Genomic DNA, 22,804 nt, shown 5'->3' with positions numbered 1-22,804 from the left:
CTTACTGAGCTTCTCTTACTGAGCTTCTCTTACTGAGCTTCTCTTACTGAGCTTCTCTTACTGAGCTTCTCTTACTGAGCTTCTCTTTCTTACTGAGCTTCTCTTACTGAGCTTCTCTTACTGAGCTTCTCTTACTGAGCTTCTCTTACTGAGCTTCTCTTACTGAGCTTCTCTTACTGAGCTTCTCTTACTGAGCTTCTCTTACTGAGCTTCTCTCTCTTACTGAGCTTCTCTTACTGAGCTTCTCTCTCTTACTGAGCTTCTCTTACTGAGCTTCTCTTACTGAGCTTCTCTTACTGAGGAGGCAGGTGCAGTAGTACTGGTCTTCAGAGGAAGAAGGGACCAGGTGAAAATCCCTGCACATGGGTGGCATTAATGACTAAAACATGACTAGTAATCTTTGAATAAAGACACTTTAGGTGAGAAAAAGGTGACCGCTTGGTTTTGGAATCACAAAGTAAGGAAAAATAAATAAGAGAAGGTAGAGGAGGAAGACTACCTAAAGCATGGACTAACAGGACATTAATACACGAATACGTAGTACATTGCTACTACCTAGAGCATGGAGGCAGAGGATATTTCTACTACCTAGAGCATGGAGAGACAGTGCATTACCACTACCTAGAGCATGGAGGCACAGGGCATTGCTACTAACTTGATGCACGTTACTATTATCTACAGCACAAAGACATAGTGCATTACTACACTACCTAAAGAATAGAGCCAGAACACATAACTTCTACCTAGAGCACAAAGATATAGCACATTACTGCTACATGTATCATGGAGGCATAGGGAATTACCAAAAAACAGCAAGTACTCTTCAATGAAGTCCTTTAAGTACCAGTAACATCTGATGTACTCCATATTATTATAACTTACTGCTTTCCCTTTCTGAGACCTTAGCTGTACTGTGTTTCTTATTCATCCTGTGTGGGCACACAGTTCCTCTAAGTCCAAGCTATGCTTAAACTTGAACTAAGTTAGGCATCAATAAAGAATAATTTTTCAAATCCAATTTAATCTTATATGATGAAGGCAATTTACTCAGAGTTTAAATGACTTTTGCTTTGATGTCCAGGTGTCCTAGACTCAGGTTTTCATATTCTTCCTTAGCAGCAAGGAAACCTCTTAGGGACTCAGGAAACAACCTAAGCATCTGAGCAAGGTGACCTCACATCTGTGAATGACCCTCACTATGACAACTCTCCAGATACTCAAAGTCCCCATGTGACCATGAGGCACCCATCAGAATAAAGGATCAGTATATGACCAACCAAGGAAACTGCTTTTCTTAGGGAAACTTAGACAACCTTAGAAGCAATGTTTGTGTGTGAGGAAATTTCAGTGCCTGTCCCTAATGATATGACTTACACTTATTTCTGTTGTTAAAAGTAGGGTACAGGAACAAAATGGGAATCAGCTGGCTCCATAATTTTGTGTTCTCCTTTTCTGGTCTATTACTTGGAAATGTTCTATGCACACCGACAAAAATAAATACTGTTTGGGTGTTGCAATACAATAATCTTGGAAAAACAATGAAAACTGTTATATTCAGTTTGCCTCATATGTCTATGAATTATGTATATAGTAAGTGTTTACAATCTAAATATGAAAAATTAAATTATATTGTACACAATTCATGGTTTCATTTAAAGGCATACTAATCACTTGGGAGATTACAAATGAGAGAGCCACAAGAATTAAAATTCAGCTGGATAGTTAAAATTGTTCATTTTCAGTAACTATCAGACAACTGAGAATGTGAGTCAGGCAGCAGCGTTACTGCAGAGCACATCGCTACCTCTCCTCTCCAAGGGTCAAGCACCCACTCAGGAATTGTCACATTACATTATTTATTTTCTTTCTTTGAGAAGCAGGATTTGCTCTTAAAATTCTGTTGAAGCATTAAGTAACCAGGAAGAAATATACGGGAGAGTTCTGAAAATGAAACATAAGTTTGTACTCTTTCATAAATTAGAAAAAGAACTAATATTCACAGAAGGTTTAACTGGAAAAATCTAGAAATTATCCAGTCTAACTCTGACTAACTAGCAATGAAACTAAACCTATAGAAGTTAGTAAATAAGTAGAAGTTAATGACAGTGTAAGAGAGCAGGTAACAGAGCAACAGTACTAGTCACTCCATACCTAAGGTTACAGTACGTCTGAGGAATGCTTATCTGGGAAAAATTGTATGATTCAACAAGCACAGAAGAACCAAGCTCAGAATGTTGATCACTGCAGTGGAGCAGGAACACAAACCCAAACATATTATGTCTATAGGAACAGACATAGAAGAAAAAGCTCAGAGCTTAGCACTTCAAGGAATCGCCATTATCATCCTCGGTGGTGCGTGGTAAGACTCACAACACACTTCAGCTGTTCTGTGCTTCTCAGAGTTCCAGGCAACTTTGTTTTGTTTGTAGACAGCCATGTGAACTCGTATGGATTTCGAAATCAGTGTAGTTCAAGTATGGTTAGAAAGGCAAATCTGGATTTAAATTATTAAAAGACAAAAATCACTGACCGAACTGAGCACAATTTAAAATTAAGAATCACAAAAGGATTAACTATAACTACATGCAAGAAAAGAAAAATAAGAGTAGCTTCAGAGACGGTATGATTGGGAAAAGCATTAATATCAATACTTTCAAAGTTCCTGATTGAGCTAAAACAAAACACCCAGAGAGAAGAAAATAATTAACACAATTAGGGAGTAGAGACAAATGTAATCATTGTATTAATGAAAAACCAAAGACAAATAAGAGTTACTTTTATATTTAACTAGAAATGAAAATAGAATTACAAGATACTTTTGTAATACTATTCAAAGAAATCTACAGTATTAGTGTAATTGTCATATAAAAAACCCTGTGTCATTTATGACAGGAATAGAAAATTGTTACTTAGCCACAGTATAATCTGTCTAAATGAGATAATCATAATAAAAAAGAACAAAACTACATTTATCATACTAGATGTTGTATAGATGACTATACGACAAAGCAACGAAAGTTAAAGCAGTATGGTATTGATATGAAAGAAGACACACCAACCAACAGAAGATAGCACGGTCTTCTGGCTTTTGACAATGACACAAAAAATATACAAAGGTAAACAAAATAGTCTCTTAAATGAAGAGTGTTGGAAACACTGAATATCTATAGGGAACAGATTAAAATTGGGTCACTAAATAAGAACCAAAAACCTTTAAAAATGATCAAATTTTTAATATAAAACTCAAAAAGAAACTACAAGAAAATGGAGGCAAGGGAGCAGGGCAGGGGAAGGGTATAGGGAACTTTTGGGATAGCATTTAAAATATAAATAAAGAAAATATCTAATAAAAAATTGTTTAAAAAAAGAAAAAAATGTAGAGAAAAGTTACACTGGCCTGGGCAATGACTAAAGAGGAACACTCCTCCATTGCTGGTGGGATTGCAAGCTTGTACAACCACTCTGGAAGTCAGTCTGGCAGTTCCTCAGAAAATGGGACATAGTACTACCGGAGGATCCAGCAATACCTTTCCTGGGCATATACCCAGAAGATGTTCCAACTTGTAATAAGGACACATGCTCCACTATGTTCATAAGCAGCCTTATTTATAATAGCCAGTAGCTGAAAATAACCCAGATGTCCTTCAACAGAGGAATGGATACAGAAAATGTGGTACATTTACACAATGGAGTACTACTCAGCTATTAAAAGAATGAATTTATGAAATTCTTAGGCAAATGGATGGATCTGGAGGGTATCATCCTGAGTGAGGTAACCCAATCTCAAAAGAACTCACATGAAATGCACTCACTGAGAAGTGACTATTAGCCCAGAAACAGAATACTCAAGATACAATTTGCAAAACACATGAAACTCAAGAAGAAGAAAGACCAAAGTGTGGATACTTCATCGCTCCTTAGAATGGGGAACTAAATACCCATGGAAGGAGTTACAGAGACAAAGTTTGGAGCTAAGACGAAAGGATGGACCATCCAGAGACTGCCCCACCCAGGGATCCATCCCATAATCAGCCACCAAACCCAGACACTATTGCATATGCCACCAAGATTTTGCTGACATGACCCTGATATAGCTGTCTCTTGAGAGGCTATGCCAGTGCCTGGCAAATACAGAAGTGGATGCTCACAGTCATCTCTTGGATGGAACACAGGGCCCCCAATGGAGGAGCTAGAGAAAGCACCCAAGGAGCTAAAGGTGTCTGTAATCCTATAGGTGGAACAACAATATGAATTAATCAGTACCCTCAGAGCTCCTGTCTCTAGGTGCATATGCAGCAGAAGATGGCCTAGTCAGCCATCATTGGGAAGAGAGGCCCCTTGGACTTACAAACTTAATATGCCCCAGTACAGGGGAATGCCAGGGCCAAGAAGTGGGAGTGGGTGGGTAGGGGAGCAGGGCAGGAGAAGGGTGTAGGGGACTTTGGGGTTAGCATTTGAAATGTAAATGAAGAAAATATCTAATAAAAAATTGAAAAAATCAAAACTAAAGAATGACTTGACATTATAATAAATAGATTAAGTACAGTAAGCAAATGGAATATGTGTGTAAACCATGACATAAAATTTACATATTCTGCACAGCAAAGAAAATAAGACACTTCAGAGACAACTGACTGGATGGCAGAAAATACATGAAAGCCATATATTTAATAAAAGTTGCTCTAATAGACAAAAGGCCAGAATAGAGATTTCTGTAAAGAAGACACAGTTGTTTTCAAAAACAAAAATATGAAGCATTACTGATGTGCCAAGAATGGAACCCGAATTATTGTTTTATGATGATGCATAATATTATCATCAATATAGAAAGAATATGGTATAAAGGATCCTCAAAAATAAAAACAGAATTAACATTTCTTCAAACCAACTGTAAGATTTATTATTATCAATGAAATGTCTACACTCCTAGTTCTACCACAGAAAACATTTGCTAATACATCTCATGAAACAAATTTATATCAATGGATACAAGTTTGAAAATAAATGTATATACAATGGAATACCATTCAGCACTAAAGCAAGAAGAAATTCTAGTAGCTGTAAAAATATAGATGAAAGCAGAAAACATGCTAATTGAAATAAGTCATTAAAAGAAAGGCAAAATCTACATGTTCTTACTTATATGTGCAATCTAAAATCATGGAAATCAAAGATCCATAGAGTTAAGGGCTGGCGGAGTAGGTTAGTAGTAGACCTGTACAGAACTCAGCTTTTTAAAAATATAATTAAAAAAATCCTTGTGTATGTGTGTGTGTCTGTCTGTCTGTGTGTAGTCATGTACACATGAGTGTTGGTACCCACAGAGGATAAAGACATGAGATACCCTCGAGCTAAAGTCACAGGAAGCCGTGAAGAAGCTGGTGTGAGTGCTGGAAACTGAACTCAGGTCCTTTAAAAGAGCAGCTCATGCTTTTAATTCCTAAGCCATCTCTCCAGCACCCAGTGCTCAAATTCTTAAACTACAAACCCTCACACAAATAAAAGTGAGCCACAAAAAAAAAAAAAAAAAATAGAGAGAGAGAAAAGTAAAAGACTTTTTTTTTTCCCTTCCCTGGAGACAGGGTTCCTCTGTGTAGCCTTGGCTGTCCTGGAACTCACTTTGTAGACAAGGCTGGCCTTGAACTCAGAAATCCGCCTGCCTCGGCCTCCTGAGTGCTGGGATTAAAGGCCTGGGCCACCACGCCTGGCTAGTAAAAGACTTCTAAATATGTGATTTCAAAAGCTAATTCAAAATAAAACCCATAATGAGTTCAAAGTGTTTCTGGCAATATTTGACAATGAATGAATGAATGAATAGATTAACCAGAGATATGGGAGGTGAGAGACTATCAGGACTCAAAGGGAGGAACCTTAGATGAAATGTCCAAAAATGGGGAGAGGGAATTTGTAGAGTTCATCTCCAGTAGAAAGACAGGGCATTCAGTGGAGAGATGGGGTTGCCAACCTACAGTCAAAAACTCTGACCCAGAATAGGTCCTGTCCAAAAGAACTGCAGGGACACAAATGGAGAAGAGATTGAAGGAAAGGAGGTCTGGTGACTTTCCCACATTGAGATTCAGCTCAAAGGGAGGCCCCAAGGCCTGACACTATTAAGGAGGCTATGGTGTGCTTACAAACAGGGGCCAATTATAACTGCTCTCCGAAAGGCCTGGACCCCTGGGATCTCTCAGACATTGAGCCACCAACCAGCCAGCTTACACCAGCGAATATGAGGCCCTTAACACATGTACAGTAGAGGACTGCCAGGTCAGGACTGATTCAGAGAAGATGTACCTAACCCTCAAGAGACTGGAAGAAGATGCACCTAACCCTCAAGAGGCTGCAGGGAGTTTAGAGGTCTGGTGGGGGGTAGGGACACCCTCTTCAAGACTGGGTCGGGGGGCAAGAGGGGGAGGAGGTGTCGGATGTAGAACAGTCAGATGGTGGACCAGGAGGGGGATAAAGTCTGGACTGTAAAAAAATATTAAAGAATCAATACAAAAACAAAGAGAAAGAAAGAAAGAAAGAAAGAAAGAAAGAAAGAAAGAAAGAAAGAAAGAAAGAAAGAAAGAAAGAAAGAAAGAGAGGGAAAGAAAAAAATTCCTAAGCAAGAAAAGGGTTAAAAGGAAGAAGTGCAACAATGAAGGGCTTTGTCACTGAATTATGGTACATAATTAGGTAATTAGAAGTATTAAAACAGGCAAAGCATTGGGCCCAGATAAATTAGTGAAGCTGTAAGTATTCAATAAGATGTCCCAGGGGAGGGGGGAATCAAGGCCCTGGTAAAGGTTTATAGTCATGCAGCAAGACAAAGAAGCACAGGACTTGAAGGAAAAATAACTGATGTTCTATTCATATTTCAAAAACAGAAATCAAAATAAGCACTCATCCAAAGTTGAAATGTGCTGATGAAAACTCCCTAGTGTATCATTAACCACCAACATAACTGTAATACCTTACTGTAGTTTATTGTTTTACTGAAGAAACACTAAAATATTAAGCCAAGACCATATGAAGAACAGTCTAACAGAGAATGAAAGCCACAAGACTGAGGGAGAGTGGAGAAGAACATAGGACAGGATTTGAAGGGAAAAAACGGCAGGGAGAAATGTAATCAAAGTACAGAACAGAAAGGTAATCAACAAGTCCTGGGGCCAGAAAGCAAGATGCTGTTTGAAACAGTGTTTGTTGGAAAGCTTTAAGGATTGGAAGCCAGAGGCTCTTGAGGCAAATGTTGGGGAAAGAATAAAGGATATGAAAGAGGCTGGAAAAGAAAGCTCAGCAAACAGTCTGTGAGCGAGGCCATCAGAGACAATATGGAAAACAATAAAGAAAGGAGGAGAAAGAGGATTCCCTATAGCATAGGAGAAATTCTCTGACCACACTGCAGCCTCGGGTTATACTGAACAGAAAACACACCTGCTAAGTCAGGTGACCTTGCTGAGGAGGATCTAGACACAGGACAGACAGTGCTGTCTGTGGGCTCCTGTCTAGGGCAGGCAGAGTGAACACAGAGAGGCAGAAGGGAGAACTGGGACACAGACATGTGCAAGAATCTGTCAACTTCAGAAGCTCCTGCTTCTCAGCTCTGATCAGCAAATGATGCTAACAGTATGCCACTACTTCTTGGCACAGTTAAATCTAGGACACAGGCAGAAAATAAAGATTAAAACCAAAACCAGAAATGTGACTGCGAAACCCTTCTGTAAGGGGTAAGATAAAGCTTTAGAAATGTTTGCAATCAGGAGAAAAAAGCCAAAGAAACAAAAAGACAAAAAACAAACAAACAAAAAAAACCAAAACAAACAAACAAAAACCCCAAAACAAAACAAAACAAAAACAAAAAATCCCCCCCCAAACAACAACAACAAAAAAGGCAGCTACTAGAAAAAGTTAAGAAGTGTGCAGCACTGAGCTTTAGCAGGTAGACTATGGGGCCAAACTATACATAACAGTCCTTTACAACAATTACTTGATCTAAGATGTCAACTGGAAATTTGTACATAATTCTAAATGACCATTCACATTAAAATAAGTGTGAAAAATATAAGAAAAGGCAATCTTTATTAGAATATTCAACTTCTACAACATGGAGGCATCATAGTCATTTACAAAAAAGTAATTACTAAGAAACCAAACATACATACAAATAACACAGTGTAAAGAAAATGTAGCCTATGGAATGAGAGCCTTGGTCAGAAGATGGAACAGAAGCGACACTTGAGTACAGTGTTGTTATCTTCAACTTGCTTTGAAAATTAAAACTGCATCCCTGACAGAAGAAGTGGGTCCCAGAAATGAGGATAGTTAGTTGATATGCTGACACATTATGGGGAGAAGAATAACCAGCAGTCTAAGAAGAAATGTGAGGGCATGAAATTGCAGTTGAGAAGGCCAGAGGAGGTGTGTGGCCAGAGGAGGTGTGTGGCCAGTGAAGGTGTGTGGCCAGTGAAGGTGTGTGGCCAGTGAAGGTGTGTGGCCAGTGAAGGTGTGTGGCCAGAGGAGGTGTGTGGCCAGAGGAGGTGTGTGGCCAGTGAAGGTGTGTGGCCAGTGAAGGTGTGTGGCCAGTGAAGGTGTGTGGTCAGAGGAGGTGTGTGGCCAGTGAAGGTGTGTGGCCAGAGGAAGTGTGAAGAAGGCAGAGTGAGCACTTCTGAGCAGGTGAGGTGTGAGTGAGGAGGTGGTTAAGTGTCACTGCTACAAAGCAAAGGTTGACACTTCCACTTCATTCTGCTTCTATTAAGCTCTCCATCATATATTGAAACATCCACTCTGCTGTTGTGGATCCTCCAAATGTCTTTCCAATGAACCTATAAAAGTTAAAAATCAGGGGGGGGAAGACATTTGAAAAGACATGTACACTGTGAATATAAAACTTTGTCAAAAATAGAAATACAAAAAATCAGATAATTTCAGTTTAAACAAAAGAAAGCATTTTTAGAGGATTCAATTCAAATCATTCTTCCTGATGATGGGCCAAAATAGCTTCAAGTACACACCTGCTTGGATATTCTAAAAAACATTGTTGATAGACTATCAAGTAGGCTTCATCCCAGAGATGCAGGGGTGCATTTAACATATGCAAATTAATAAGTGAAATTCACCATACAAGCAAACATTAAGAGAAAAAAAAAATCCATGGTCATCTCATTAGAAGTAGAAAAGACTTTTGAAAAAAATCTAACACCACTCCTTAATGATAGTCCTGGTGAAATTACGGATACAACAGACATACCTAAACATAATAAAGGCAGTTTACAACAGGTTCATACCCAGCATCATCTTAAATGAAGAGAAATAGAAAGCAATCCCACATAAATCAGGAACAAGATATGGTTGTCCATTCTCTCAATAATTTTTGAAATCTTAACGGGAGCCAAAATACTAATTCAGGAGATGAAGAGGATACAAATTGGAAAGGAAAAAGTCAAAGTATCTGTTTTTGTAGATGGTATGAAAATGTCTATCAGTGACCCTCAAAGTCCATTGGGAAGTGAGGACAGCTGGTGAACACCTCCAGGAAAGGATCCCGATACAAACCTAACAGGAAATCAGCAGCCCTCCTATACACAAACAGCAAAGGGGATGACAAAGATAACAGGCAAACAATACCTTTCACAAAAGCCTCAAATAACAAAGTATCTTGGGATAACTCTGACCAAATAAGTGACAGATTACTATGATAAACATTTTAAGACACAGAATTAAAAAAAATGGAAACAATATCATAAGTCAGAAAAATCTAACATGCTCATGGATCAGTAGAATTAATATAGTAAAAATGGTCATCCTACCAAAAACAATCTAAAGAGTCAGTGCAAACTCCATCAAAACTACAACACAATTCTTCACAGAGCTTGAAAGGACAATTTTAAACTTCATATGGAAACAAACAAAAACCCAGGAGAGCTAAAACAACCCTGAATAGTAAAACAACTGCTTCGGGTACCCTTAGCACCGACTGCAAGTTGTACTATAGAGTTATATAGTAATAAAAACATTAGGGGTGTTTGCCAGTGGAATCAAAGTGAAGATCAGGTATAAGTACATACAATCATAGATAGCTGATTGTGTGTGTGTGTGTGTGTGTGTGCGCGCGCACACGCCAGAAATAAATACTGGAAGAAAGATAGCATCTTTAACAAATGGTGCTGGTCAAACTGGATGTCTGCATAGAGAAGAATCCAAATAGACCCATCCTTGTAACCCCCCACAAAATTCAGCTCCAATGAATAAAATACTGAAGCATAAAAGCAGATACACTGAAACTAACTGGAGAGAAAGTTGAACTCAACACAGGCAGAAACTTTCTGAATAGAACACCATTACCACAGGCACTAAAATGAACAAGTAGTGAAATGGACATCATGAAGCTGAAAAACTTCTGGATGAGAAATGACACGGTCATTCCAGTACAGCCCTACCCTACAGAATGGAACAAGATCTTTACCAACTATATATCTCAAAGAGGGCTAAATTTCAAAACTTATAAAGAAATAAAAACCAAGATATCAAGAAAGATCTAAGCAGAGAATATTTAAACAGCAACCACAAATGGCTGAGAAACACTTTTAGAAGTGCTCAATATCCTTAGCATCAAGGAAGTGAATATCACACTACTTCGAGACTGCATCTTACACCTATCAGGAAGGCTGAGACCAAATAAACAAGTGACAGATCATGATGGCCAGGACGTGTGAAAGGGGGAACACTTCTCTATTGCCATCGGGAGTGCAAAATGATACAGCTACTATAAACTTAAGTATGGCATCCATCAAAGTAATCCATTATATAAACAAACTCAAAGACAAAAACCACATGATCATCTTGTTAGATGCAGAGAAAGCATTTGACAAAATCCAACACCCACTCATGATAAAAGTCTTGGAAAGATCAGGAATTCAAGGCCCATACCTAAACATGATAAAAGCAATCTACAGCAAACCAGTAGTCAACATCAAAGTAAATGGTGAGAAGCTGGAAGCAATCCCACTAAAATCAGGGATTAGACAAGACTGCCCACTCTCTCTCTACCTATTCAACATTGTACTTGAAGTCCTAGCCAGAGCAATTAGACAACAAAAGGAGATCAAGGGGATACAAATTGGAAAGGAAGAAGTCAAAATGTCACTTTTTGCAGATGATATGATAGTATATATAAGTGACCCTAAAAATTCCACCACAGATCTCCTAAACCTGATAAACAGCTTCAATGAAGTAGCTGGATATAAAATTAACTCAAACAAGTCAATGGCCTTTCTCTACACAAAGAATAAACAGGCTGAGAAAGAAATTAGGGAAACAACACCCTTCTCAATAGTCACAAATAATATAAAATATCTTGGCGTGACTCTAACTAAGGAAGTGAAAGATCTGTATGATAAGAACTTCAAGTCTCTGAAGAAAGAAATTAATGAAGATCTCAGAAGATGGAAAGATCTCCCATGCTCATAAATTGGCAGGATCAACATTGTAAAAAACGCTATCTTGCCAAAAGCAATCTACAGATTCAATGCAATCCTCATCAAAATTCCAACTCAATTCTTCAACGAATTAGAAAGGGCAATCTGCAAATTCATCTGGAAAAACAAAAAACCTAGGGTAGCAAAAACTCTTCTCAAGGATAAAATAACTTCTGCTGGAATCACCATGCCTGACCTAAAGTTGTACTACAGAGCAATTGTGATAAAAACTGCATGGTACTGGTATAGCGACAGACAAGTAGACCAATAGAACAGAATTGAAGACCCAGAAATGAACCCACACACCTATGGTCACTTGATCTTCTACAAGGGAGCTAAAACCATTCAGTGGAAAAAAAGACAGCATTTTCAACAAACTGTGCTGGCACAACTGGCAGTTATCATGTAGAAGAATGCGAATTAATCCATTCCCACCTACTTTTACTAAGGTCAAATCTAAGTGGAACAAGGAACTCCACATAAAACCAGAGACACTGAAACTTATAGAGGACAAAGTAGGGAAAAGCCTCGAAGATATGGACACAGGGGGAAAATTCATGAATAGAACAGCAATGGCTTGTGCTGTAAGATCGAGAATCGACAAATGGGACCCTCCTGAAACTGCAAAGCTTCTGTAAGGCAAAAGACACCATCAATAAGACAAAAAGGCCACCAACAGATTGGGAAATGATCTTTACCTATACTAAATCAGATAGGGGACTAATATCCAATATATATAAGGAACTCAAGAAGGTGGACTACAGAAAATCAAATAACCCCATTAAAAAATGGGGCTCAGAGCTAAACAAAGAATTCTCAACTGAGGAATACCGGAATTTTTCTCACCTGAAAAAATGTTTAGCATCCTTAATCATCAGGAAAATGCAAATCAAAACAAGCCTGAGATTCCACCTCACACCAGCCAGAATGGCTAAGATCAAAAATTCAGGTGACAGCAGATGCTGGGGAGCATGTGGAGAAAGAGGAACACTCCTCATTGTTGGTGGGATTGCAAGCTTGTGCAACCACTCTGGAAATCAGTCTGGCGGTTCCTCAGAAAATTGGACATAGTATTACCGGAGGATCCAGCAATGCCTCTCCTGGGTATATATCCAGAAGATGTTCCAACCAGTAAGAAGGACACATGCTCCACTATGTTCATAGCAGCCTTATTCATAATAGCCAGAAGCTGGAAAGAACCCAGATGTCCCTCAACAGAGGAATGGATACAGAAAATGTGGTACATTTACACAATGGAGTACTACTCAGCTATTAAAAACAACGAGTTCATGAAATTCCTAGGCAAATGGTTGGACCTGGAGGGCATCATCCTGAGTGAGGTAAAATAATCACAAAAGAACTCACTGATGATATGTACTCACTGATAAGTGGATATTAGCCAAGAAACTTAGGATACCCAAGATATAAGATACAATTTGCAAAACACATGAAACTGAAGAAGAATGAAGACCAAAGTGTGGACACTTTGCCCCTTCTTAGAATGGGGAACAAAACACCCATGGAGGGAGTTACAGAGACAAAGTTTGGAGCTGAGACGAAAGGATGCACCATTTAGAGACTGCCATACTCGGGGATCCATCCCATAATCAGCCTCCAAATGGTGACACCATTGCACACACTAGCAAGATTTTGCTGAAAGGATCCTGATATAGCTGTCTCTTTTGAGACTAGGCAGGGGCCTAGCAAACACATAAGTGGATGCTCACAGTCAGTTATTGAATGGATCACAGGGCCCCCAATGGAGGAGCTAGAGAAAGTATACAAGGAGCTAAAGAGATCTGCAACCCTGTAGGTGGAACAATATTATGAACTAATCAGTACCCCGGAGCTCTTGACTCTAGCTGCATATGTATCAAAAGATGGCCTAGTCGGCCATCACTGGAAAGAGAGGTCCACTGGACATGCAAACTTTATATGCCCCAGTACAGGGGAATGCCAGGGCCAAAAAGTGGGAATGGGTGGGTAGGGGAGGGGGGGTATGGGGACTTTTGGGATAGCATTGGAAATGTAATTGAGGAAAATACGTAATAAAAAATATTAAAAAAAAACCCACCAGTCACTACTCTTAAAGAAAAAAATCATAGCAATAAAATGACTTCTAATGATGTTCTGCTACTTATAGATGATGATGGCCTTGCTCAGCTTCTTTCTGAAGCAGATGAGAATAAATACAGAGGCCCACAGCCAGGTATTAAGCAGAGAATAAGACATTGGAACATGCTATTCTAAATGGGAGGTCTGTATCAAACCCCTCCCTTCGGGGCTCACGGAAGCCCTTTTGAAGAGAAGGTGGAAAGAGTAGAAGCCAGACATCAAGAAAAGGAAAAAAAAAAAATCACCACAATCAAAGCACATATGAACTCACAAAGTCGGAGGCAGCATGCACAGCACATGCGTGGGTCTGCACCAGGTCCTCTGCACATGGAGTTAGGCTTCCAGGTCAGTGTTTTCTGTGATTCCCGAGTGTGTGCACAAGTGGGTATCTGTTTCTTGTGCCTTCTCTTGGGCTCCTTCCCTTCTGCTAATTTTATTCAATTCTACTGTGGTAGTTTTATTTTATTTATGTTATTATTGTCTCCTATAGGCCTATTTGCTTTCCAATGAGAGACAGAAAGGGAGTGGGTCAGGATAAGAGGGGGATTAGGAAGCAACTGGGAGGAGAAAAGGAAGGATAAAGTGTATTCAGAATATATTATTTGAGAAAAAAATCTACTTGTAATGTAAAAAAAAAAAAACAAAAATAGCAATATCAGAAAATATATATTTCTAAGTCATGTATACAACAATAATAATTATTTTGTTTTTACCTAATATGTAAAATGAGGAAGGATTATAGGCCATGGACAGAAGAACTGTTTCTTCTATTTCTGAAAATCTGCCCTGCGCCTCCTCCTCTTTAATATTTAAAACACACACACACACACACACACACATACACACACTGGTTGCCGACAACTCTGAGAGCGGCTTGTGTTGTCGTTTTCACTTTCTCGGCTGTGAACAAGTGCATATGTGAGGGGTGGTCGTGCATGCACAAGCGTGTACTTTGTCTGCATTAAATAAAATCACAACACGAGGCACATCCCCTCATTCATGTGTGCCTGCAGTCCACCTCTAGGAGACTGAAAATATAAATACAAGCTGCTATTTTGGTGTGATCACATGAATATAGCAGCTTGTATTTTTCCCCCTGTAACATTTTAACACTGGGCAGATTGTCTGCATTAACACACACCAAAATCAATTCTGCTTTGAAATTGCTTGTAAAATCCCCCTTCCCCCTGAGGAATTTGCTTTTAATTTGAATAAAAAATAGATTCTAAGTACAGTGTGCAAAAATTTGCAACAGTTAGGCCATTCTTGAAGTACTTCTGCAGATAGTGAAGTAAAGGGGGAGGTAGGCTTTACATCTAAAAGAAAAATAACTGAATAAATTAGCTCTGTGAAATTATGTGGATATTACTAATATACAGGCTTTTTCAACACTGGCGTATCTACTATCATAACACAATATAGTAGAGAATTACACTTGACGAAACTTATGTAAGTCTTATATATTAAAATAATCATAGATTTCCTAAGGGAAGAGAAAACACTGAATATATAAAATATAAATTAAACAAAAAAGATAATCATTTAATACAGTATGTAAAAATATTAGTTATCTAGATAGTCCTGTTCACAGATACTTCTTTCTGGGAAGTTAGAATTAGGCTCTATAGGTCTGGCCAACAAAAGAGGTACTAAGATTTAAATGCCATTAATGTAAATGAAGGCTTAATTTTTAAATTTTATTCAAAATTTACTTAAAATCACAGACATTTGATTTCTAACAAAGTGACTAGTATATATATACAAATTGACTAGTATATATACAGTTTTAAAAAGAATTCTGCAATTTTTTTTTTTTTTTTTTTGGTTTTTCGAGACAGGGTTTCTCTGTGTAGCCCTGGCTGTCCTGGAACTCACTTTGTAGACCAGGCTGGCCTCGAACTCAGATATCCGCCTGCCTCTGCCTCCCGAATGCTGGGATTAAAGGCGTGCGCCACCACCGCCCAGCTCGAATTCTGCAATTATTAATTAGTTCTCAAAATAACAAATAATGTTTTTCTTTAAAGTAAGATTATAAAGTTTGTTTGCTTGGCCAATATAAAAATGAGCTCTGAAGTAAAAATATTCCATTTTTTAAGTGAAAATGACTAGTGGTGTCATGAAGATCGACATGGGAAATAGAGGATGCAGAAATGTTAACAATCACTGAGAAGAATAAACAGCACCATATGTTAAAGAGAATGACCAGCAAATCTTACAGGCAAACTCCAGAGTATGGCTGAAGTTACAAGGAAAATAGTAACCCAAGGAATTGTCACCGTCTCCTTGAGGAGATAGAATATATCTAAAGAAAAGAGGAGACTATCTGGCAAAAGCTTATAATATGTTAATCTGCAAATGTTATAGATGTTGTGTATTTTTAGAATAGACCTCGACAGACCAAATAACATACTTTTTTGGCACCAAGTATGGAAATGCTATTACATCCTGAACTCAAGTTACTTTAAATAATGTTGAAATTTAAAATTGCTAACATCAGAGCTTTTGAATCAAAATGTGGGAAATTTTATTTTCAGGACAACCTAAACTCTAAATTGGAAATTCTAGAAACTGGGCATTCCTTGACTTACTTTGTATCAGGGTTTTGTTTCTATAATAAAAACTGCAACAATAACAACTTCATTAGGATGAGATACAAAGTGTTTACTTGGAAATGAATACAAACCTTTTCAAGTAAATAATGTAGTGCCTTGAAAAGTGTATTAACATACTTTAGGAGAAAAATATCTAACAGTGAATACCCAGATCAAATAAATCTAAAACGTAGACTAGAAGGTTGATCCTCTGAGTATTTTATTACATGTGCATCTGTCTTGTAAGAGTGAGAATGTTAAGAAGTACAAGGAGGCTAAGCAAAACTGACTGCCAACTACTGTTATAGCCACTGGCTATTCAGTGTAAATTTAGCAATGTGTCTTGAGATAAAGAAAAAAAGGAAGAAAAACTAAATCAAAACCAACACCACAAAACAAAAATCAAAGCTGGACTCAGTTCTAGCTCTTTGCTTTCCCAGTGAAGAAGAAAAGTAGCCAGACTCACAGGAGAGGGGTTGGATACATGGCTCCTCTCATGGCAACAATGGAGCTCACTATAATTTGTTTTCCTGCTTTCCCTTTAAGACTTCAACTTCTTGCCGGGTAGAATGCTTACTTATCTTGTAATCTATAGTGCCTGAAATCCTTTTGAGCTTAATAAAAAAATTCATGGATGCATATGAGAAACTGGAATACATACATGTAAGACCAAAGTGAAATATCATCTAAAAGTTAATAGGAAAAGGCTAAAACATGTAAAATGGACATTTAGAAAACCCAAATGTAACAGCCTGTAAGTGAGTCTCAGACAAGCAGACGATGAGCGCCATCACCTTAAGTGGGAGTGGTAGCGACCCAACACAAGCTGTGGAGCAAGCAGAATGCTAGGCACAACCTGTTCTTGGAAAAATGACAGAAAATAACACTGTGAGAGGTGACTAGATATGTGTTCCAGGAGCCAGGCAAATCCATTTTTTCAGTGGCCATAGACAGTCAGAGGTTTTAGATTTACAAAGTAAGTCAAATTATAAATTTGCTTTGAGAAGTCACTGGCTGAGCATCCAGAATGGACTGGTATTGAAAGATATAAGTAGAAGCACTGAGGACAACAGCAGCCCAAGAAAAGGAGGTTAAAGACCCTACGTACAGCAGTAATAAACATAACTAGTGAATATGAAAAACACAGAGTAATAACCACTAACGTGTATTTAAAACATTGTGTATCACCAATCTACTTATTCCCATTTTAATACTACATCTTCAGTTTAAGTCACAAATATTCTTAAATTTTGAAGACTCCTAAAGAACTTTATTCTACACATACACCAGATTATCTTCCAATACCCACTACTACAAATGGACCAAATCCTAAGTTTCTACTGAACTGTAAGCATGCCTTGCCTAGAGGTTCTCATCCTTTTTAGATTCCCCTCTTTAAATGACTTGGTTTTAGTCATCCCTAAGTGCATTTTGTTCCTGTCAACACCCACTTTAGTTCCATTTAGTTTTGGAAACTGTTGCATGCTATTCCACTGCTGGATTACTCTTCTGCCAGATCCATAAAGGGGTAGAAATGATGTTTTTCTTCACATCTCAGTTCAAATGTCATCTTCTCAAAGATGCTTTCTCTGACCACTGTTTCTGAAGCAAACAGAACTTGAGGAACTCACTGGACCTACCTACCCACTATTCTGCTTTATTTCACCAGGGCAATTATCACCCTCAACAACTCAGCCGTGGTTTTATAAGTGCTTATGGTCTTCTTTCTTTCCAGCACAACAATATACACCTTGCGACCACAGACAGATCTAATCCACTAATATCCTACAACACAGGAAACAATGTTTTTAAAGAAGTAACAACTTAAGAAAGAAGAATGTGAATGCTATTCTTTTCCGTTCATTGTGTTTCCATTGTATTACTGGCTGTTTTATCGATTCAACTGTAAGTGATGGTTTCCAGACAGAGAGGAGCTAGGGATGGTGATTCATATCTTTAATCCCAGCACTTGGGAAGTAGAGGCAAGAGACTCATGAAGATCATCCTGGCCTATGAAGGGAATCGAAAGAAAAATAGGACTAAATGTGACCATGTTTCAAAACTAACCAGCAAACGCCATCACCATGGGTACAAAGTATAATATTCAAGTTATTAAATTTTGGTGATTTTGTAATTTGGTAGCTTTAAAGTCAAACAAGCTACCTTATATTTAAAATTGAATCTTCTGAAATTCTTTTGTTGCTTTTTAATTTTTGTTTTGTCTGAGATAGAATCTTGCTACAAAAACCAGGCTGACCTAGATTTCCCAGAGATCTCCCTGTCTCTGCCTCTGTAGTACTGGAGTTAAAGAAGTGTGAAGTTTTGAATAGAGATGGCATGGTGACGTCCTCTAATGTCTAATTAGAGATGGGTCATTCCAAATCTCATCTATACTCTTAACTACAGTCTTCTCCCAGATACCTGCTTTGAATCTTGGAATTGCCTTCAAATCCACTAGTAGAAAAAGAAGAAAACAACAAAAACAACAAAGACAAAAAAAGAAAACCTTAACTAAATATGTATTGATATGCATATCTTACATTTTCAGGAAAAAAGAAAACCCTAGCAAGCACAAAACCAAAAAAGTTAGAAGAACACAATTTTCAAGATCTAACAGTTTCTTACACAGCCATGGAGAAATATTTGAGGTCAATAAGCATAACGATAAATAAGCTATTATTTTGGTTGCTTATAACAATTCATACTCCTCAGCCATTTAATATTTCTTTGGCACCTAATGGTTTATGAAAGTGTGTTTCTAGGCCAGAGCCATGACCTTTTGTTCATTTTAACATTTACAGAATTAGGAATTTAAATTCTTTTCGTACGATATAATAGTTTTGATACTTTAAAAACGACTACAATTTGGTTATAACTACCTAATCCTCTGATTTACCACCATGAGCTGTTTTTCTGACACTGATTACCCAGATCCTTAGACACTCAATGAAGAAGCACCTTTACTTTTTTTTAAATCACTATTTATATGTGTCTCATATGTGCTATATAGAAAGGTATGTTCATTTCTAAAAACTTCCACTAAAAAGTTCTAAAAGTTCAAGTTCATACCACTGAGAATAGCCTTTTTGGAAAAAAAGAAGAAGAAGAAGAAAGAAGAAGAAGAAAGAAGAAGAAAGAAGAAGAAGAAAGAAGAAGAAGAAAGAAGAAGAAAGAAGAAGAAAGAAGAAGAAGAAAGAAGAAGAAGAAGAAAGAAGAAGAAGAAAGAAGAAGAAGAAAGAAGAAGAAAGAAGAAGAAGAAAGAAGAAGAAGAAAGAAGAAGAAAGAAGAAAGAAGAAGAAAGAAGAAGAAGAAGAAGAAGAAGAAGAAGAAGAAGAAGAAGAAGAAGAAGAAGAAGAAGAAGAAGAAGAAGAAGAAGAAGAAGAGGAAGAGGAAGAGGAAGAGGAAGAGGAAGAGGAAGAGGAAGGAGGAGGAGGAGGAGGAGGAGGAGGAGGAGGAGAAGGAGAAGGAGAAGGAGAAGGAGAAGGAGAAGGAGAAGAAGAAGAAGAAGAAGAAGAAGAAGAAGAAGAAGAAGAAGAAGAAGAAGAAGAAGAAGAAGAAGAAGAAGAAGAAGAAGAATGAATGAGTCCTGAACTAACTGGAAGACACAATCAAAATGGTTCCACGGCCATAAGGTAGCTACAGTTCAGATGATCTCTCAACTCCTGATTCTCTTCAATTAGTGTTATCTTTAAGAAAAAAAAACTTCATCTGTTGCATATTGTCAGGTGATCTAGTAGTAGTCAGTTTCATCTGATGCTTCAGTGATTTGGGACATAAAAGAAAGATTTGGACATCAGGAAGCTTGACATTGTTATAGACAGTGCTACAGTGAAACACACTGGAGCAATTGCAGGTTTAGTCTTTCTAATGTTACGGTCTCCTGACTTCATGGTCACTGCAGATATGACTTATCTTTAGTCACACTTTTATAACTGCATAAACACAAGGCCATCTAAATCACTACTCGGCACACAGGGTGAGCATTACTAAGTTCAAACTTTGAAATCCAAAATTTTGGGGAAAAAATTCCAAAAGTTTTGAATTCTGGAATATTTAGGATTCTGAATCTTTAGCAAGGGATAATCAACCATAAATGATTAACCCATAAAATGTTGAGAGGTAACTTCTATTGTCCCCACTGACAGAAGGGGGCATGGAGATAAAGGATGCCAAGGGTAATCTGCCCATAGGGTTTTTTTTTTTTTAATGAGTCTTTGTTTTATTTAATTTTTTAAAAAGACTTATTTATTTATTATATGAAAGTACACTATAGCTATCTTCAGACATTCCAGAAGAGGGCATCAGATCTCATTATGGATGGTTGTGAGCCACCATGTGGTTGTGGGATTTGAACTCAGAACCTTCAGAAGAACAGTCAGTGCTCTTAACAGCTGAGCCATCTCTCCAGCCCTGCCCATAGTTTTAATATGCCTTACCAAAGGGACGGGGGAAAAAAATCACATAAGATCTCTGAGGCAAATCCCATGTATTTCCTGAGAGATGATGCAGAAAGATGAGGTCTGATTTGTAAGTGATTTACATTTACTATGCAACAAGAAGTGGCTCTGTCATGTGTAAGTCCACTAATAGATGAGATACTTTCTATATACCCTAATAGCATCCAGAGAAAAGCAAGAAGGATAACAAAGACAAATGAAAGGAAGAGAGGCACAGAGTAATTTGGTTAAAAGGTGGTGCAAATAAATACATGGAGATAAGTTGTTCAACTATTACCAATATAAGTGATCACACAAGACTGCCCTTTGAGAATTATTAGGAACTGGTAACATTCTCTGGTGGATAGGCAGTTTATTTTGAATAGGTTGAAATCTTCACTTTTAAGAAATGTAGGTAAGCCGGGCGTGGTGGCGCACGCCTTTAATCCCAGCACTCGGGAGGCAGAGGCAGGCGGATTTCTGAGTTCGAGGCCAGCCTGGTCTACAAAGTGAGCTCCAGGACAGCCAGGGCTACACAGAGAAACCCTGTCTCGAAAAACCAAAAAAAAAAAAAAAAAAAAAACCAAAAAAAAAAAAAAAGAAATGTAGGTAATGAAAAAGGTCTAGGGCAATGAGAGTCTGGGATAAACATTATGGGGTATTTGAGTGAGGCCTGACCCTACAGATAGCAAAGGTTACCGGGTTATTAATAAGATACACTTCCATCCTTCTAGGTAGAAAACAGGTATACATTTCCACCATTCAGTAGACAATCTGTGTTTCTCCAGACAATACTGTTTTCTACAGTGCTTGACTGTGAGTACTTAATTCTTCTACAAAAATATATATTGAGCTCTTTTAATATACATATGATTCAGGGACTGGAGAGATGGCTTAGTGATTAAGAGTCCTGAATGCTCTTCCAGAAGCTCCGAGTTTAATTATCAGCATCTACAATGTAGCACACAAGAATCAATAACAATAGTGTTTGGCACCCAAAATCCTCTTCTGGTGTACATGCACAAGAAGATGTGTGTGTGTGTGTGTATACTTATATAATATATAAGTAAAATATTAATGTATATATTATTGGTTAATCAATTTCACCTTAGGAAATTATGGAGAATTGGGGCCACCAGCAATAAGTGTACAATGGGTCTATGCCTTCTGTCTAAAAGTGTGTGTGTATGTGTGTGTGTGTGTGTGTGTGTTTATTTCACTGAGTACCTGAAGAGGTCTGAGGAAACTTGATGGATCAGGTTTTTTATACACATGGGTTTGGGATGGATATTACCAGGCATTTGTTTTCTCCAAAATTGTACTGGGCCTACATATATCTAATATAAACTGGCCTGGTGTCAGACTCTAGAAGTCTGAAGCAGCACTGACAACATTGTGCTAAGATAAGTTTCCTTCTTTCCTCATGAGGTTTGTTTCTTTGCTAGTAGTAGAGATTGTGGGGACCTCAATATCTGGTAACCAATGGGACGTTCTGTCCTTAAAGAAGGTAAGAGAAGTTTTCTTTAAATAGCAATTAAGAGGGCAGGAAACTCTGGCCTCTTGCCCCAGGGTTATTGACCTTGAGAAAGTAAGATTAGCTTGGGAGCTTCTCAGTGCTCTGAGACAAAGTATTTTCTAATACAGATGGATGCTTCTGCCCAGGTATGCTTTTGTGCACTTTCTGAACATGGTCTGTGAATGAAGCTGTGTCTGGAACTTTCTGAGACCTTGTAAGAAAACTCCAAGTAAATAAGACAAGAGTTTTGTAATCTGTGTTCTTCCGAAACATGGTCTGCTCTTAGCATGTGCTTTGTGGCCCTCCCCTCCAAGTTGTAATAATAAGGTTGGGTTTCACTTTAGATTACTGTCATCTTATCCATTGTTACTTAGAATATCCAGAATAATGCTTCCAAGCATGAGATGTCCTTTTGACTGTATACAGCCTGAATTCATTTGACTTTGCCCCTGAGACGATACATAACTTGAACTAAAGAGAACTTTGCTCACATGGTGTGCCCTAACCCTCAGGAATGCCCTCAGACTATAAACTGTCTCAAACCCTGAATACAATTGGCCATTCTATGACAGAATGAAAACTTATTCCAAAAAACTAACTTTGCATTAAAGCATGTAGAATACTGCAGTCAATTAAGGATCTTCAGTGGGTCTTACATGTTGTTAATATTACAAAGAAGTAACACTA

The 22,804-nt window shown here is 38.0% G+C and overlaps 1 protein-coding gene across 1 annotated transcript in view; it reads right to left on the bottom strand.

Annotated features, from left to right (window-relative positions):
* The window catches only part of Tbc1d5 (TBC1 domain family member 5), a 462,126-nt gene that overhangs the window by 218,676 nt on the left and 220,646 nt on the right, over window positions 1–22,804 (bottom strand). The gene's annotated exons all lie outside the window — the stretch shown is intronic.

This window comes from Mus caroli, unplaced genomic scaffold (assembly GCF_978045245.1).
Source record: "Mus caroli unplaced genomic scaffold, Mus_caroli_1 scaffold_18, whole genome shotgun sequence".
Taxonomy (NCBI): domain Eukaryota; kingdom Metazoa; phylum Chordata; class Mammalia; order Rodentia; family Muridae; genus Mus; species Mus caroli.
The sequence above is the reverse complement of the archived record's forward strand: the minus strand, read 5'-3'. Positions and strand labels throughout refer to the sequence as shown.